Source organism: Bos indicus x Bos taurus, chromosome 6, assembly GCF_003369695.1.
Source record: "Bos indicus x Bos taurus breed Angus x Brahman F1 hybrid chromosome 6, Bos_hybrid_MaternalHap_v2.0, whole genome shotgun sequence".
In the NCBI taxonomy this organism is placed as follows: domain Eukaryota; kingdom Metazoa; phylum Chordata; class Mammalia; order Artiodactyla; family Bovidae; genus Bos; species Bos indicus x Bos taurus.
In genome coordinates this window covers 38,271,353-38,284,691 of record NC_040081.1, presented here as the reverse complement: position 1 = coordinate 38,284,691, position 13,339 = coordinate 38,271,353, and positions in this window count along the sequence as shown.

Sequence of the window (13,339 nt, the reverse complement as noted above, 5' to 3'; positions counted from 1 at the left end):
CTCACTCTCCAAGGGGCGAATGAGTTTGTTCCTTATATGGAATAAGGTAGGAGTGTGTCCAGGAGTCGGGTCAGAGGGTGGCTTAAGTGGTTTGCCCATCCCTACTGAGGGCCGGGCACATGCTCAGTACCCTGCTTTTGCAGCCAACCCCCTGGTTCTCCCTTCTGGCTCTTCAGAAGTGGCAGTTAAGCTTTTTGGTCCTTTATATCTTTCTGTCCATAATTTGCCCCAATTGCACATGCACATAGTTATTTTTAGTCCGTATAGCTTTTTTGTGTTTTGTTTCTGGAGGAGAGGTTTGTCCAGGTGCAAGCATTGCAGCACTGCAGCAATAGATCCCAGGTCCCAGGCCTGTCTGAAGACAAGGCCAGATCAGGCCAGGAAGCTAATGGATTCCCAAACATATGGGAACACAACAGTGCAGCACAGTCCCGATACGGATTAATCAATGGGCATAAAAACAGCATGCAAGAGAAGCAGTGAGGGCAAAGCCAAGAGGAGAAAGGAAGAAAAAGCAGGGGCGATCGGGATGAGGAGCAAAGACCAAGCTTGAGGACTGGACTCCAATTCCTGGAAAGGATAAAGCAGGCAGAAGAAATGTTTCAGGCTTACAGGGCCCGGGTTTACTAAGAACAAGAAAAAAAGTTTTACATGGAAACCAAAGTGAGTTCTGATTGTTTGCTTTTTTTTTTTTTTTTAAGCTATGACATAAAATGAGAATTTGTATGGAAACTAAGACTTTTTAAATTGGGAATTCACCTACTGTTACCAAATAGTGATACAGTATAACTATGGGCCATGCCATGTACTGAGATAGGAAATAAAGAATATAATATATAATATTAACAGGCTTCTCAGGCGGTGCTAATGGTAAAGAACCCACCTGCCAATGCAGGAGACAAGAGATTCAGGTTCGATCCCTGGTTCAGGAAGATCCCTTGGAGGAAGGCACGGTAACCCACTCCAATAGTCTTGCCTGGAAAATCCCATGGACAGAACGGCCTAGTAGGCTACAGTCCATAGGGTCACAAAGAATAGGAAACAACTGAAGTGACTTGGCATGCATGTACATATAATCCTATTAAGCAATTTCTGTTATTACTCTCAATTTACTTATGAGAAAACTGAGGCAAGGAAAGAGACACTGTGACTTGCTCATAGTCACACAGTAAGGGAGTTGGCACATTAGTTGAAATCCAGAAGTCTGACTGCAGAACTCAAACTCTAGTTCACTGTATCATATGGACTGTCTATGCAGCAAGGCCTGTCAATGCCATAAGCTCTATCCCTTCCCCCACTGAGCTCCAGAGCAGAGGTGACAGAGAAGATACACTGGTTAATCATAGCACACTAATGTAACACAAGCTAAGAGACAGTGAAATATGAAGTACTGGTAATCCAAAGAGGAAAGACAACTATTTCTGAATATTTCTCAAAGAAGATTATGTTTTCAGCTGCATCTGGAATGATGTATGGGCTTTTCTTCATATGATACAAGATAGATCTTTCTGAATGGAAGGAATGGGATGGTAAACACCTCCAAAAAGAGTGTTCAGGGGTGGGCAAGTTATTCCAAGAGGCTGGAACACAGGACACACTGTGGCAGGTGATAAGGATGGGCAGGTAGAGTTAAGTTCACTTATGTGTGCTGTGGTGAAGTGTAGACCCACTGTGGGTAGCCATCCTGGGTTGTAAGCAGGGAAGTAATGCCATAAAAGACTGGAGTAGTGGGGAAGTGGATCAAGTGATGCGAAAGAGATACAGGTGCTGGGTGAAACTGGAATAAGACCCAAAATGTGAGTGAAGTGCTATTGAAACACATTCAGCCTCAAGATAGGCTGCCCAAGCCAATTCCAGCTCACCAAAAGTGAGGACTACAGATGCTGGGAATCAGGCCAGGCTGATATATAACAATGATACTAAGAGAAAACATGTTCCTATCTCTTTTACCAAGTGTCAGCTAGTGCTCTAAGTATTTTACATCAATTAATTCTTTACATCTTCACAAAATCCCCATTTTACAGATGAGAAAACAGAGAAATTAAGGAATTTTCCCAGAATCATATAGCTAGTTGACTGGAGAGAGCTTGTCTTTGGACACAAGCAGCATAACATCACAGGCTATGCTCTGAGCCATTACATTCCACTGCATCTCTAAAAACAGAATAGAATATAGTATTGTAGTGAAGAGGAACTAAAAAGCCTCTTGATTAAAGTGAAAGAGGAGAGTGAAAAAGTTGGCTTAAAGCTCAACATTCAGAAAATGAAGATCATGGCATCTGGTCCCATCACTTCATGGCAAATAGATGGGGAAACAGTGGAAACAGTTTCAGACTTTATTTTTTGGGGGCTCCAAAATCACTGCAGATGGTGATTGCAGCCATGAAATTAAAAGACACTTAATTACTCCTTGGAAAAAAAGTTATGACCAACCTAGATAGCATATTGAAAAGCAGACAGTACTTTGCCAACAAAGGTCCGTCTAGTCAAGGCTATGGTTCTTCCAGTGGTCATGTATGGATGTGAGAGTTGGACTGTGAAGAAAGCTGAGCGCAGAAGAATTGATGCTTTTGAACTGTGGTGTTGGAGAAGACTCTTGAAAGTCCCTTGGACTGCAAGGAGATCCAACCAGTCCATTCTAAAGGAGATCAGCCCTGGGATTTCTTTGGAAGGAATGATGCTAAAGCTGAAACTCCAATACTTTGGCCACTTCATGTGAAGAGTTGACTCACTAGAAAAAGACTCTGATGCTGGGAGGGATTGGGGGCAAGAGGAGAAGGGGATGACAGAGGATGAGATGGTTGGATGGCATCACCGACTCTATGGACGGGAGTCTGAGTGAACTCCAGGAATTGGTGATGGACAGGGAGGCCTGGCGTGCTGCGATTCATGGGGTGGCAAACAGTCGGACACGACTGAGTGACTAAACTGACTGACTGAATAGACTCATTAATTACAAAATTTTCAGGATCCAGAAAATCACTGTATTGTCAGCATGGTATGATAAAGGAGTTGGGTTAAATCAGCACTGAAGTGTTGAGATATGGAGAAAGAAACAAAACTTCTTCCTTTTGATCCCTTTGATGAAAATGATGCAATCTGGTAATTGTGGCTTCTCAACTAGTAGGCAGAGGTTGGCTATAGGAACTCATCACAAAACCAATATAAGTATTGGGTTTAATTTTATCTCTACTGATGTGAAACTGTGAGCTGGTTTTTTTTTTAACCTTCATTTTCTCTTCTATAAAAGGGTTAAATAAGTCATCCATGTCAACTCAAGGTAAGTTCTCAACTAATGGTAATTTTAGATGATCATAATGGTGGTAAAGATGTGATGAGTTCCCTGTCTCTAGAAGCAATCAACTCAGAAATAAGTGGCCATTTACAAATGCTATTTAAGATATATGGAGTTGTCCTTTCTAGTTCCTGGATTTTAGATTCATTCTAAGACATGGCCAAAGACTTGAAGGAGAATTATCTTATAATGCTGTCCCACTAACCTGATGTATGATGATCCTTAGATTCAGTACAACAGTTGGAAAAGCACCCAGAAAAAAAAAAATCACTGAAGTTTCATAACTACAACATGGAAACTCCAAAGAACAAAGGAAGAAATTATTGTGAAAACTTCCAACAGTTAACTGCTAGTGGATAACACTCCTAGAATCTAAGTTTCTCAACTTATTCCTGATTTCCACATAAAGTATTAACAGCTAAGTCTACTATGGAAGTTTCCTTCATTGAAACAGACTAATAGTATCATATTGGTCAATTACAAAACCAGGATCAGTGTTAAAACAGGTGTTGCTTTATCCACATTAGGAATGAATCCATTTCTGCATCTGAAGCATGGCACTGTTTGCATTTATTGGAGCTTAGCTAGAAATTCAAGTTAGGTCAGGAGAATTAAGCCTTAAGTAACTTACAAACATATGTATAGATGTAATCTCTGAAGTTTTTGTTTCGTTGAATTTTTGCTTTTCATTTAAAAGTATAATACATATAATTCACTTGTGGTACCATCAGGAAGATCTACAAAGGCTTATAATTATAGACCTTGAAATGAATATCTCTGACCTAAAGAAAAGTTTTTTAAAAACTGGTTGAAAGAAACAATGTAATGCAGATAAAAGCCTCTTATCAGTTTACAAGACTTGAAGTTCACCTAAGAATTTGAGGGCAAGCCTAAATGTTGCTGTGCAGAGATACTAGTCAATCAGTTCAGTCGCTCAGTTGTGTCCGACACTTTGGACCCCATGAACCACAGCATGCCAGGCCTCCCTGTTCATTACCAACTCCCAGAGTCCACCCAAACCCATGTCCATCAAGTCGGTGATGCCATCCAACCATCTCATCCTCTGTTGTCCACTTCTCCTTCTGCCCTCAATCTTTCCCAGCATCGGGATATTTTCAAATGAGTCAGCTCTTTGCATCAGGTGGCCAAAGTATTGGAGTTTCCGCTTCAACATCACTCCTTCCAATGAACACCCAGGACTGATCTCCTTTAGGATGGACTGGTTGGATCTCCTTGCAGTACAAGGGACTCTCAAGAGTCTTCTTCAACACCACAGTTCAAAAGCATCAATTCTTCAGCGCTCAGCTTTCTTCACAGTCCAACTCTCACATCCATACATGACCACTGGAAAAACCATAGCCTTGACTAGACTGACCTTTGTTGGCAAAGTAATGTCTCTGCTTTTAAATATGCTGTGTGGGTTGGTCATAACTTTCCTTCCAAGGAGTAAGCGTCTTTTAATTTCATGGCTGCATTCACCATCTGCAGTGATTTTGGAGCCCAAAAAAATAAATTCTGACACTGTTTCCACTGTTTCCCCATCTATTTGCCATGAAGTGATGGGACCGAATGCCATGATCTTAGTTTTCTGAATGTTGAGCTTTAAGCCAACTTTTTCATTCTCTTCTTTCACTTTCATCAAGAGGCTCTTTAGTTCTTCTTTACTTTCTGCCGTAAGGGTGGTGTCATCTGCATATCTGAGGTTATTGATATTTCTCCTGGCAATCTTGATTTCAGCTTGTGTTTCCTCCAGCCCAGATGTTCCTCATGATGTACTCTGCATATAAGTTAAATAAGCAGGGTGACAATATACAGCTTTGACGTACTCCTTTTCCTATTTGGAACCAGTCCGTTGTTCCATGTCCAGTTCTAACTGTTACTTCCTGACCTACATACAGGTTTCTCAAGAGGCAGACTAGGTGGTCTGGGATGCCCATCTCTTTCAGAATTTTCCACAGTTTATTGTGATCCACACAGTCAAAAGTTTTTGCATAGTTGATAAAGCAGAAATAGATGTTTTTCTGGAACTCTCTTGCTTTTTCCATGATCCAGCGGATGTTGGCAATTTGATCCTGGTTCCTCTGCCTTTTCTAAAACCAGCTTGAACATCTGGAAGTTCACGGTTCGCATGTTGCTGAAGCCTGGCTTGGAGAATTTTAAGCATTACTTTACTAGCATGTGAGATGAGTGTAATTGTGCAGTAGTTTGAGCATCTAATTGCAAAAGTTGGAAAATGGAATGAGATCAGGATTTCCATGCAGGTTTTGGCATTCCTTTAATTTATGACTTTGAACATCATCTACGTCTCTGGGTCTGTTTCCTCAGCTGTAAAATGAAGTAATTGTATGTATGATTTCCAAGGACATGCAGGCTTTAGAAACCAGAGGATTCACATGCACTCCTTACATCAAGAGGGCTTGTCCCCAGTAGAGGTGAAGCACAGGGACTTTAGCTATGCCTCTGAGTTCACATCTCAGTGCTGCCATCCGTTTATAGTGGGAGCACAGCCTACTTTCAGGGTTTCATGCCCTGCTTTGTAAAACTGGGATAATGATAATACTCATAGGATTGTTGGGAAAACTGAAAGAGTTAAAATTTTAGGAGAAAACAGTTCTTAGCACAGCATGAGGCTCACTGTAAAAATCTCTAGGCTCACTACCATGCTGAATTTCTTAAGTTTTATTATCCAAACCTCACATCCCTCCTGTAAAGCAAGCTGATAGTCTCATCCCTGAGAGTCAGGATGCTATACAATTGGTAAGATTGTATAGCAGGAGCTATACAGGAGCTACACAATTGGTAAGATCAAAATGACATTTGAACCATGCAATAAAGAGACTCCCAAATCTTTTCATCTTTGATCACATAACACTGTCTCCCCAGTTTTTTCTTCCAGTTCTTTCTAGCCCTTTCTTCATGCAGAACCAAAGTTCACCACATAAAAGTTAGCAAATGAGTTCAAGGAGGTGATATGTTTAAAACCTTCCCTGGAGGCTCAGATGGTAAAGACTCTGCAATGCAGGAGACCCGGGTTTGATCCGTGGGTCTGGAAGATCCCCTGGAGAAAGGAATGGCTACCTACTCCAGTATCCTTGCCTGGGAAATCCCATGGACAGAGGAGCCTGGCGGGCTACAGTCCATGGGGTTGCAAAGAGTTGGACGTAAGTGACTAACACTTTCACTATTTTAATGCTTAAAACCACATTTGCAACGACTTGAAAGTTCTAGAGTCAGATAATCTGTCCTAGAATCAGATATGACTATGGAAATTAAGTAAATTCTCTCCTCTGGAGTTCCTTATGTTAGTGAACACTATCACCCGCCACAGTCTCCCAAGCTAAGTTTCTGAAATGAGGTTCCTACCATAAAACCAAAAGTTGTACTCATGAGAACAGGTAAGCCCATTTAATTATCAAGAGAGAAATACAAAGTGATTCTCATATAGAGGCCAAATACGACATTGATCCAATCAAATATCTATTACTGATAAAATATGTCAAAACTATAGCATAATATATAGTAGTGTTAGTCAAAATTTATCATTGTGTTTAACTATGGCACACAACAAGGTATTTCCATTAAAATCAAAGGAAGAAAAAAAAGCAACCACTGACACATATGTAATTTCTTCTCTGGAACATCTAAACAGTGCTATAGGATATGAAACTGGTACAATAGATGTGACTACTATAAATAATGAGAAAAAGTATTATTAATTTAAAATAATTATATATATGTAGACTTCAGTAAACCAAGCAAGCTTCCAGAATTATAAGAGGATTTTTAATAAAGTAACTAAATACAAAATAAATATTCAAAAATTAATAGCATTGTGTCTCACCATCACCACTACAGTAGCCTCTCATAAGAGAGGCTCTTTTCCTCCTCTTGTTCACACCTCTTATAATCTATTTTACACAAAGTAGCTAGGTATACCTGTGGCAGATTCATTTCGATATTTGGCAAAACTAATACAATATTGTAAAGTGTAAAAATAAAATAAAATTTAAAAAAATAAAAATCAAAAGTAAAACAAATCTGATCATGCCACGGCTACCTTCCTATCCTGCATCTTAAATACAATCAGATCCATAACTCTGGCCTCACCCCCTGCTCAGCCTCATTGCCTGCCTCTATCCCTTGCTTGTGTCTCTTCTTCCTTTGGAGAAGATGTGGACTACATTGCAGAGAGGTGAGGACTAAGACTGTTCTCACGAAATTCTAGTAGCACATCTGGAAAAAACTAATAAACAACTCTGAGATTCATAGAAAACAATAAACAGATAAGGGTGGGAATTATAATTTTATAAAGAAAGTAAAATAAAAAGAACTATCCTCACAATATATTAAGCTCTATTATACCTATATTTCAAAGCTATAGTCACTAAAGTAATTAAGTAAAATAAGACTAAAATAATTGCTAGTGAATGCAGCATTTAATATATGATAAAGGCAGAATCCCATTTAACAGGTAAAGAGATGGATGTATTCAACAGACTTTATTCAAGAATTTGTCTATATAAAGAAAATTTTCTTTGATTTTTTTACTACACATCATAAAATAAACCAATGTGCAGATAATTTATCTGTTAAGTATTAAATATATAAACAGAACTGATAGATAACGCTTTAAGGATCTCAAGGATCTTGTGATAGAGAAAAGCTTTCTCAGTTTACATGCAGTGAATGAAAAGACATCTCTACAGTAAAAGTAATCATGAAAAACTTTAAATTTCTTGAAAATTACTTATAAATAAAACTATTTAAAAATGTGCTTCTAATATGATAATATTCTATATAGAATGTTTACAAATCAGTAAAAAAAATCATTCAAATCCCAAAACAAAAATAGGCAAAGGAAATCAGTAAATAATTCACATAAGTAAATGACAAATGTGCACATATTAAAACAATGATCACCTGTCTAATAATCAAGTAAATATGAATTTAATGACTAAATATTAAGTATTAAAGTAGTACAGATTTTTCAAAGATAATCCCAGGGTTGGCAAGGATGCATTAGACAGGCACAACTGATAAAGAAGAATTAATTGGTACAACTTGATTAAAATGCAATCTGGCAATGTAAATTGAGAGTTTTTAGAAAATTTATTATCTATGACATCAGTAATATTCCAGAAATACATCCTGAATAGTCAACATGAGTACATATATTTGTGTACAAGTATACTTAACTTTCATTTTTCACTTTCATGCATTGGAGAAGGAAATGGCACCCCATTCCAGTGTTCTTGCCTGGAGAATCCCAGAGACGGGGGAGCCTGGTGGGCTGCCACCTCCGGGGTCACACAGAGTTGGACACGACTCAAGCGACTTAGCAGCAGCAGCAGCAGCATACTTAATAATACAATATTAATTATAATGGAAGGAGAAATGTTTTTAGCCTAAGTGTATAATAGGGCAAAAATTAAACATGTGATGATATATCTCATTTATGAAATATAGTTTTAACTATTTAATGTTTTGAGAGACTAAGACTTTTAGTATCAGAAAATACTAATGATATAATGTTGAGTAAAATAAAAGTTTATCCTACTAAGCCACATTCAATATCATCCTAATTTTTGTGTATATTTATACAATAAAACTTTAGGTAATACAATGAATTTTAAAATTAGTTATCTTAGGATGGTTAAACTACCATTACTTTTTATTCTTCAATGTTTTATATTTTTTTTAATATGTTCACTACTATTACTTTTAGAATATTATCATTTTGGCACCAAAAATTATTTTAAGTTTAGCAAATGATTAAAAGAAGAGAAACAAACTTAAGAATTTAAGGAGAAACTCAAGGGAAGGTTTGTTTCAGGAAAGTTAAAACTTGATTTTCATCTGTAAAGTGATAAAATGATTAAAATCAGAATATTGAGAACAGTATAAGAAAATATGATCAATAAGCATATGCAAAAATATTACAGCTTAATCAATAGGCTATAAATAAAATAACAAGACAAATTACATAATGGCAAAGTATTTCATTGATTAAATTAGTAACAAGGATGTTGATGACCACGTGTACAGTGAAGGGATGGGAAATCAAGTTCTCAACAATCCCAAGGTCAAAATTTTGTACAAGTTCATTATTAGCATTGATACAAACTAGAGCTGGAAACTATAAAAGCCATAAACAAACCAAAAGTTCTCCAGGCAAGCATGCTGGAGTGGGTAGCCATTCCCTTTTCCAGGGGATCTTCCCGACCCAGGGATCAAACCTGGGCCTCCCACATTGCAGGCAGATTCTTTGCCACCTAGGCCTCCAGGAAAGTCCAAAACAAACCAAAGGAAACAAAAAGCTATATACTCAAAACAGGCATGACAGTATTCTTGATAACAGTCTCAGATTAAAAGCAATCTAACTATTGGAAATTAGGGGGATGGTTAAGTAAACGATGAAACCATCAACTTAGTCGTCTTTTAATATATGAAGATTGCTGCACAGCACTACGTCTGCATCGCGTGCGTAAGGCACTACAAGGCCAGACTGGAGCTTTTACGTGTACGTGACCACAAGAAGTGCATGACTATACATAGGGCCCAAACCAGAAGTTTTCAAAGCTGGTGGGATTCTCGTGGACTTTTGTCTTAATTTTATCTTATACATAATTCTACTATGATTTATATGTTGACAGAGACAGTGAAAGAGAATAGTGTAGGTGAAGCAGACTCCTAGAAGCGAGAGCAATGAGTCCAGCAAACAGATTTTCTCCTGTGGGGAAAATGAGGCTCCAAAGTTCTCAGTGAAAGTCTATTAGGTACTTTGAAGTGCATTCGCTCATTTATTCCTCAAAATATTATTATATGTGTGTTATTTTTAATCCTCATTTTCTGTACAAAGAACAATGGGCTCAGAATGGCTAAGTAAGTTGTTGAAGGTCACACAGCAAAGTGTAAGAGTCTAGATTCAAACCCCATGCTCTCAGACTCTCAAGCCTAGCTCTATCTACTACACCTGTCCAAGGAAATCCCTTTTCCTTCAAACAGCTAGAGGAAGAGTGTTTGAATGAAGGTAAGTTTATCTGGAGTGGTCTTGGGGAGAGTAGGAAACAAATGGAAAGATGAGGGAGCATTGAATGACTTCAATCTTCTCGGTCAAATGAAGGTGAAGTTGTTTGCTGAGAGTGAGATCATAAAACTTCCAGAGACTGGAAACTTGCCATCAACAGCATTGTTAGAAATCAGGTCTGATACCAGCAAAGACCCGAGGGAAGATTTTGATTACTATTTGGGAAAGATGCAATTCCAAGTGCTTTTAGGAAATGCCAAAGGGAAAAGAACATACACTATGAAATCACACAGTTTAAACTCTGAAAAATGTTGTCTTCAAGACAGTCTACAATGGTGATGATTTTCAACCAGGGATGATTTTGCCATCCCCAATCCATCCCAAGGGACATCTGGCAATATCTGGAAACATTCTCGGTTGTCATAGCTGGAGTTAGGGTGCTACTGGGTAGGGGACAAACGTGCTGCTATTACAAGCTTTAAATATTAGAGGACTCTTCGTGCAATATGAAGCGCAGTGTTCAGTCACATGGGCCCTCCTCAACCACCATTATGTTTCCACTTAACCAACTGCCCTTGGGCTCCCACTTTCTTAGCTTCCTTGGATTAGATTAGATTAGATTAGATCAGTCGCTCAGTTGTGTCCGACTCTTGGCAATCCCATGAATTGCAGCACGCCAGGCCTCCCTGTCCATCACCAACTCCCGGAGTTCACTCAGACTCATGTCCATTGAGTCAGTGATGCCATCCAGCCACCTCATCCTCTGTCGTCCCCTTCTCCTCCTGCCCCCAATCCCTCCCAGCATCAGAGTCTTTTCCAATGAGTCAACTCTTCGCATGAGGTGGCCAAAGTTCTGGAGTTTCAGCTTTAGCATCCTTCCTTCCAAAGAAATCCCAGGGCTGATCTCCTTTAGAATGGACTGGTTGGATCTCCTTGCAGTCCATGGGACTCTCAAGAGTCTTCCCCAACACCACAGTTCAAAAGCATCAATTCCTTGGCGCTCAGCCTTCTTCACAGTCCAACTCTCACATCCATACACGACCACTGGAAAAACCACAGCCTTGACTAGACGGACCTTTGTTGGCAAAGTAATGTCTCTGCTTTTGAATATGCTATCTAGGTTGGTCGACGGGTGCGCTAAAGCGCAGGCGCGGCCCAGAGGCGCTACCCCACGTCCAAGGTCAGGGGCAGAAGCTGGGAGGACCCCATGCCCTAAGGGCGGCGGCCAAGAGGAGTTACCCCCGCGTCGGAGGTCAGGGGCGGGAGGAGATACCGCACGCCCTTAAGCCCGAGGCCAGGGGCAGCGGGCCGGAGGAGCTACCCCACTCCCCCACGCCCGAGGCCAGGGGCAGTGGCCGGCAGGGCCAACCCCACACCGTGGCTGCACTGGCACAGGAGGGCCTAGAGGAGCTATCCCACGTTGAAGGTCAGGAAAGGTGGCAGTGAGGAGATACCCCTCGTCCAAGGTAAGGAGCATTGGCTGCACTTTGCTGGAGCAGCCGTGAAGAGATACTCCATGCCCAAGGTAAGAGAAACCCAAGTAAGATGGTAGGTGTTGCAAGAGGGCATCAGAGGGCAGACACACTGAAACCATACTCACAGAAAACTAGCTTCCTTAAATAACTGTCAAATCCAGCCCCTGATATCTGGTCTCAATATTGACCTACTTGTCTATCAAACAATCAGCCTAAACCCTGACACCTTAAAAGTTGAACTGAACCAATATATTACAAGCTAAGAATAAAGAGATAAAATGCCAAGATGTTACTCTGAGATCCAGGAAGCCATTTCAATTCTAGAACTGTGTTAACAATAAAGAAATCATCATGGATATGCACACTGATTTATCTACAAAGATGCTTATTCCAGAGTTGTTTGTGATAAGGAAGACACAGCAACAACCTAAACATTTACTAGTGGGGATTAGTTAAATTAATGATGACACATCCAATTTGGAGAGTCCAATTTCTGATGTAAAAAGATAAAGACTAGATTACAATTTAGTGTGTGAAACATGAAATCATTATCATAAAACACCAATTAGCACAGAAAATATCTGGAAAGACAAACATCAAATTAGGAACAGTAATTATCTCAGGGTAGTAGAATTATAGCTCTTTTAAAATACGCTTTATATTTCAGATTTTCTAAAATGAGCTTTGTATTGTCACTTTAAACAAAATAAGAGTAATAAAGAGCACAATTTTTTTTAGTTAAACGTTTTATTTTCATCAGGCTCAAAAAGAGTTGCACTTTGAAAAAAGAAAATTAAAGTAAATCTGAAAATGTGAGAAAGGCTCAAAAGGAGAAAAAGAAAACTACTAAACCGACGAAAAGCTTCCTTTGCCAACTTCAGTATAAAACACTTGCAGCCAAAGAGTGAGATGTGAAATCTTAACTATCCAAAAGAAGCTGCTTCTCTTCCAAAGCAACAAGGTTCCCACCCAAATTTGCTTTTTCTTTTTTTTTCTTTGTGCTGTCAAATGGTCATTTGCCTTATCTCAACAGAGAAAACTTCGTCTGAAATATACAAGTAATTATATACAAATGGTCTTAAAATCAACACAAAAAACTTTCCTATCCTTCTTAGGCTTTCTTCAGTTCTGCGTGGTAGAGTAGTTTCCCATATTTTTAAGTGTACCTATATATAAGAATTAAAGAACGAAAACTGTGAAGCGTTCCAAGTGCTTTTAGGAAATGCTTTTAATCTGTAAGTACTTCAACATGGAGTTTATGTAAGTTGGGGAAAAGAGCAGCTTTGCAATGAATCCAACCAGCAAAAACATCCACAGCTAGGAAACTTCCACACCATACACATTTTAAAAATGGAATTCCTAAATTCTCCTAAAAATTACCCATCATTTTCCTAATTCAAGTTGTATCTACCAAAGCACCATGCAGTGCTGACCAATAACATCAACATCCTTGTGCCACATAACCTGAAGGTCCTAGACTCTTTCACCTTATTCTTACCAATATTCTCTTTCAGTTCAGTTAGTCACTCAGTCATGTCAGAC